Genomic DNA, 7,410 nt, shown 5'->3' with positions numbered 1-7,410 from the left:
AGTGTGACAAGTTGGCCTGTGCATCAGAAAAATTGATCGAATGTCTGTCATATTTTCCGTAGATCTATGTGAAATATGGGTAGGTAGACCTGCTTATTAGCTCCTATGATTCGTACTGGTCTGTAATAATTCACCAAACTTACAACGATTCCTACAAGACATCCCTTGGTGCCTTGTGCACTGACAATGAGTATATGGTTACTTGAGATTTCACGCAGTTGGGGTCTTAGCAACCGGGTAACGCGGGCACCTCATACGTCTCACCGAAAGGAACTGTAGTATAGGATATTACCAAGATTATAGGTGATTGGAGTCGGTAAAATGTGAGATGAAATTGTTGTTCCAAATGTATTAAAATATTCGATTACGTAGATGAACTGTATCGTCTCCGACCAGTCGTCTTTCCGAAAAATAAACATCGAGCTATTGGTGGAATACTTTCACTTCAACCCCCGCGCGTCAACCCGGCCAAGATACAAAACTATATAGCGGAACAGCAGGCTCCTATCGATCCACGGATAAGGAGGCCGGTCTTCGCTCTCAGTGCCCTTGACCAACCTGCCGTTTTCTAGCAATGCACATCCTCAGACGAGGCAATTACATCATGCTGGTTAATCGGCCGTAGGTCAACGTTTGTACGCCTAGCTGATGAAAAGAGAATCGTACGTTAGGGTAGTCCATTTTTAAACTTTTTTTTTAAGGCGCCACAAGAAAAATTTGCACAAAATACTGAAAAAAATTATCGTCACGCCTCGAGGAAGTAGGAAGATATTTAGAGGTCTTTACCGATTGTTGTGATGTTATTTATTTATTTTTATGTGTACACCTTACGGACTTGTATACATATATATATATATATGTATATATATATATATATATATATATATACACACACACACATATGTATGTATATATTGGTTTATTTTTTCCGTGTCGTGGTCCAATTAATCATTGCTCATAACAATAAGTATTGAAGCGCAATAAGGGCATTAAAGTGATGCGATACTCCTATTTCGGTAACAAAAACTGTTATCCAAATTTCTCCGAACCGATTAATCTTTCGGATGAAAGACGAGAATAGCCAACTGCGGAATTGTTAGGCGCGGTATGGCATTGTTTGCCGGAGGATTGATTGGATCACCATACGAAAAAAATAAACTAATATGTATCATGTATATATGTTCGTAAGGTGTGAACATAAAAATTAATAAAAAATATTAGAATAATTTGTAGCGACCTTTGAATATTTTTCTACCCCCTCCAGGTCTTACAATAGTTTCTTTTTCCACACTTACCACAAATTTTTCGATCGGCACCGCGAAAAAAAAAATAAACAAAAAATAAAAAATGAACCACCTAATTGCAGATGTGTAGAGTGTGCGATTGGAAGTGGTTGACGTCTACCACGTTTTCAAATCCACATACGTATGTGCGCAGGCCGTGGGTGCACGTATACTTCCTACCTTTGCTTAAAGTGCGATCGATTTGACGTAATTAACCGGCGCAGTCGAAAGATGGCATCGATTTAATTCGTCTCCGCTCCGCGGCACGGCAGAGCGGGTCAGGCGTGGTGGCGTCTTCGATTTAGGTATAATGATATTCGGTTAGCGCAAGGTTGAAATTCCGGGCAGTCCGTAGGCCCGGTTCTACGCCCATGGATTCCCAGAATCGAGGCGGCTGGTCGGTCGCAGTACCTACGTCAGAGGGTGATGGGATTTACGCGGTTGTTGGTAGTTGGTCGTAGGCCGTCCGTCCCGGGGCACCCCGACCGCACGGTGCACCCTGAGAGTCCCTGACACTGGCGATACCGAGGCGAGGGCTGGCCGGATATCCTTGGCCTCCCTGGCAAACACCACAAAAATTATCGCTCTGCTCTTTCCAGCTTTCCCTATCTCTCTCCCCTCGCTTCTATCTTATTCTCCGTTGCGCAGACACATACTTACCTACACTCTTACACGGCCGGAAATTCCCGCAGTGAAGTACAGTGGTTCGAGCATCTCGAAATCGTGCTCAGTTTCGTAAACGATGGCGTTACCTGTCTACCTGTATGAGTGTGTCGGGGCAAGCCCTTTATTACCCTCCATATATTCGTGGTTCGATTCGATTTCGCGATATAGTAATCCGCGTATGCACGCAATTGTAACTTGTCGAATCGTTTCCGCAAATAACTGTATAATTGACGGGACGCACCTCTACCGGCAGACGGAATTACAGAGTCTGTACTCACAACCAGTGTACTCTGTTCCGTGCGGCTTGTGTACAGCTGGCTATTTCCAGCCTGGTGGTTAATTAACGACGGCAGTCGATTCAGGAGTTCGATGAATAATAGAGAAATGACATCGTGTCCTTCTGAGAATTTTACTTGACGAATATTGGCTCGGATCTAACTGATATGTATATACTTGGTACATTAGCCGCGCTGTTATCGTCGATTCGACAAACGGCTGTTTTCATCTGACAAACGTTACAATCAATGTAACAATGTAGGTGCTTGTGTCCGACATCGAAAATTCTTCGTCAGTGTGCGTGGTATCGCGTTACTAATGACAACCGGTATTGGTATTGGAAACGTACTGCGAAGATGCTCTACCGTCAGAGCAAAGAAGCAAAGACGGAAATCTATCGGTGACCCATCAAAGTCCGTGCAACGCGGCTGGTACCTTTCCACTTCTACCTAACAATAAGTTGAGTCTCTGCGCGCATTCCTCTTCATCGGCCTATTGCCCGCACGTGGACGTTAAATGCATTGCAGGTAAGCTCGCATACCGATGCTGGCCTAGTTTCGAAGCCATATTGCTCAAGGACTACCGCCATTTGCCAATGAAAATAAAAAACGTTCAACGAAGAAACGAGGATGGTCCCCCCCCATACCCCCTTACACTCTTACTCTCTTTCGTCCGCGATGTTCCCCTTTTAGAATCCTCCCTTTCTGCCCCTGGTCCCCGAAATTTCTCCCTTCTCACATCACAGTATCCACGAGGTCGTTACCCCCTTATGATTCGATAAACCTGTGTATAGGTGCGTTGCATACCAATTCTTAGCGACGGGAGGGTTCACGAACAAAACAAAAAAAAAAAAAAAAAATGCGAAAAATCCAGCGGCAATTAGTCGACACTACTTTTCTCTTTAGTATTCGGTTTTCAACGTTTCTACACTTCTCCATTTTCATCCACCTCGTGGACGTGAAAAGTTTTTAGCAACCGTATAGAACTCGTCGTAAGAATGCTGCTGGTTCTGTGGTGCTTTACCGAAAGAACATACAACAAATTTGACATTTTTTCCCCAGGTATACCGAAGTGGTATACCAGGCTTGCAGCTGCATCTCGAACCCTTTCTCGACGTTATTCAAATTTATCAGTTCTAGGTATTCAGGGAACGAGAACTATGACGCGGATTTATTAGTTCAGGACCTTCGTAGCTGCTTGTCAATCAAGTTTGACAGTACCGCGTCAAATATTTATACTATTTATAGTGACGTCAACGGAAATTATCTACAGATCCTGTGATTTTCGCACAACTGGATTCCTCGGTATTAACTGCAGCCCATGGATTTTAGATCTGCTTGAAATGTGGATCTACATGCAGGCTGGAAGATCTGCAGCTCGTCAGGATTGACAAGGGAAGGTGAGCGAAGAGTGGGGCGAAGGAAGGGCAGTAGGAAGGGAGGAAGGAAGGGTGGGAGGTAGGGGGGAGAGAGGGGTGTCATGCGTTCAACCGAATCTCATTCCCATTCCCCGACCCCAACCCTAATTCCAGCCCCACCCTCGCTCACTCTTTCGAACTTCTCTTTACCAAGCGACCCCGTTTTGGGGTTCCGTCGTTGGGGCGATATCGATCAGGCTGCATTTTCTCATGAGGTGGTCAACGACCTCAGGAAAATGCGACCCTCCACCGACCCTGAGCGACCCTGAACGAAAACTCGGTCGTCATTCGATAATGCAGCGTATGAACGAAATGTTTTGCCGTGACTGTTCGCAAAATTATTATCACGCAATATTCATTTGTAATACAATACGTGGGTTTATATATCCGTTTTTTAACGCAGTATTATCAAAAATTACAAGCGAATTTTCGTTTTGATACACTCTCGCGGAAATCAACCCGAAGAAATGACAATGTATAGCACTCTGCGAAGATTCTCACAGAGTTTTTGAATTTCCTGCACCCAGGCCCGCTGTGCATTGTTGGCTATTTGCTAAGGGCCTACATTCCGCTTTCCTTGGGATATCCCTGAAACCCTTGATTCCTAAAATACCTGTCTCAGGTATACTTCTATGTTGCTATTTAGGCACTTTATAACGCTCTGAAATTAGCCAAGGCGAAGGCTGAGGCGAAGGCGAAGGCGAAGAGGTGAAGTTCAAGTTAAAATTGTTCTTAGAGATATCATAAGCTTTTTTCAGATAAGATAATATAGTTGCTTGGGGAAACCAAGTCTACAGATTCAAAAGAACGATGCTGGTGTTGCGGTGAGCCGTGAATTTTTTCGAGCTATCAAGACCTAATGTGTACGCGTGAGAATTAGACTCTGTTCAACTGCTTTATTTGTGTAGGCATTTTCGAAGTTCGATAATTTTTTTCTTCGTGCAGATGGACATCACATTATATCAGCCGTGATGGATGGCTGTATCTAAAGTATGATGCACATTTTATAGACGCAGCAGGGTAATAAATAATTAGATGTTCATATTCAGTTAAGAAAAACCCTCCCATACATGATATACCCTCGAATGTAATTCAATACCCAGTGTCCTGTTTATTTGTCAATCTATTACGCATCTGTTAAAAAACGACTTCTAACCATGTCTGTTAGCAATACCGGTAACTATTTCAATGAAAACAAACGTTACAAATTGTTTAGAAACAGGAAATAAGGAAAGGCAAAATTTCATTTTGCTTAATACAGAAAGTAATCTTTCCCCAATCACGAAAGTGGGCGTTGAATGCAACGCATTGGAAAGAATTTTACTTTTAATCTGTAATTAATACTTAATGAGCTAACTTATTTGGGCCGCGAGTGTCTGCAGCTTTGTATAATTTGACTTCAACTCGAAGCGGTCACATATTAGTGTAATTGATAAAATGGTACTAAGAACTACTATCGTTTCCAGAATTTGGTGTGATTTCGACAGAACTTGGTTGTTAGTAAAAATATTGACCGACGTTGTTTTCGGCTGCATGATTGTGGTTTCCGAATTTGGAGGTTCGGTGATACAATCATTCAGGGAAAATCTCGATGTTGAAGAAAATAGTGCGCGCTACTAGAGGCAGTTGTGTAAAAATCCGAATCTTGAAGAAAACAAGACTAAAATACCGGCTGGCTAGATTTTTAAACAAAGCAACACACGTTGTGAAACTGCAAAGAAGGCAGTGGCATTGAATCGATTGAACAATTGCTTGCGACGAGAGGAATGTAAACTGAGTGATTGCAAGAACCGCGAAGGTCAAGGAAAACAGGAAGCAATTAAAATTCGACCTAGCATATTTTGCGTCGTGATCGAAAATCTGGTAGTCCACGTTTGTAATACATGTACGTCCATGCGTATACGTAGTATTGTCGATAAGACCGGTCATTAGTACTTTTACTTCTGTTCGGCTATTTCATTGGTAACAAAGCGGGAAGCGGAGGAGGAAGAGGAGAAGGCATAGTCTACAAATACATTCAAGAAACAACGCAGTGAATGCGCCCATAGTTTCTAGATATGCGCTTCATTGTAGGTACCTACTGCAGGGCGTTGTACTGCTTGGGCGAACGAAAAAATCACCCCCTCATCTTGGGCCGCCCCTGCCAAGGTTCAGGGTATAGGCTTAGTTTAATATAATTCTCAGCGGATCTATCCAAATATAACGCAATTGCACATGCTCGCGGGAGAACCGAGGCATTGCTTAATCGGAGCGGGAAATTTCGTTTTTCTCGTGACATTCGGAGGTATGATCCGCCAGACCTCTCGCAAGTCTAGTCTTATGTAATGGAAAGATGAAAGCGTGAACTTTGAATACATGCTTCTTCGTAGGGATGATGTATTGCAACCAAAAGTGAAATAATTGTTACGTAAACTCTGAAAACAAGAAAACGGGGAAATATCATCGTTACGTAATTTTCGTGCTACGGCAAGTATACTATACCATGGATAAAAGATATTTTTTATTATCGATGAAAACGTTTCATACTTTCGTATCAGCGATATGCTCGTTGTGTCTTAGAAGAAGAAAAAAATACTAGTCATGCTCCGAAATGAAAATGGCGGCAAGATACGGGATTATCACGAGTTACGTATTAGGTCCCTGTTCTTACCACAGACGGCGCCACCGATTGGAAACCTTGACTACAATAGTTTAGATCTATTTCTAGAAAGAACGGATATCTTACAGATTTTCTTCTAATTCCAATGAGTCAATTTATTTCTAATCGCGTACTTCCGTAACATTCATAATTGACTTCGGATATGATTTAGTTTCAAGGAAGACGTACGCAGCTGCTAGTGTAATTAGACACGAATATTGTTTTTATTTAACAATCTATTCGTATCTAATAAGAATACAATAACAACAACAACGACAACAACAACAACAACAACAACAATAATGATGCCAACTTAGACACCAAATATTTACTCGTAATTCTAGTAATTCAAGTAATAAACGCTAGACAATTTTGAGAAGCATACCTCGAGTGTAATGCGATAAGCTATTTATTATATAATTCTACGATGTTTCGTCCGTTCTAACACGAGTATTCATGTATGTGTATGGACGTGTACTGCGTATAAAAGTATAATGGCGGAGTGTGGAAGCAGCCGAAATTCACTGCCAGATTAGTATACAGCCTCCTTCACTATCCTTAATTTAAATCATTTCGATACAAAGTAGATGCCGACGTATTCATCGGAAATAAAATATATGCTGACGCAATTTCTTTCGTTCATGCTAGCTGAGATTATGTTGCTATCAATTGTAGGTATTATCACAATGGAAAGGATACTTACGTGCTGATTAATCTTATTATTATCCTCAACTTGTTCAAAATTATTTTCTACAGAACGTCGTGTCTCATTTGAAATTGAGTTTTTACTGGTAGTCTTGTCAGGCCCGAAATGAATTTTCTGACAGTCTTTAGCGTTCTGAACTCCCTTCGTTGTATTGTCGTTACGTGTCGCAGCTGGCGAATTGATCTTTTTCGAAATACATAGAAACGCTGGTATTGCAAACAGTTCAATGAAATAAGTAGTCGAGCACAAAATTCACCAGATAAAAATGTAAATATCCGAATGCAATTGTCCCTAAGTGCCCCAGAAATTGCGACCATTTGCATAAGGAAATATAGGTACACTTTTACTTTGGGTTTCAACTTGATCTTCTCTATTCTACGAATTGTTTAAATGGCAAAGATTTCCAATCACGCTAATTAATAAG

The sequence above is a fragment of the Neodiprion fabricii genome, chromosome 4, assembly GCF_021155785.1.
Source record: "Neodiprion fabricii isolate iyNeoFabr1 chromosome 4, iyNeoFabr1.1, whole genome shotgun sequence".
In the NCBI taxonomy this organism is placed as follows: Eukaryota; Metazoa; Arthropoda; class Insecta; order Hymenoptera; family Diprionidae; genus Neodiprion; species Neodiprion fabricii.
The sequence above is the reverse complement of the archived record's forward strand: the minus strand, read 5'-3'. Positions refer to the sequence as shown.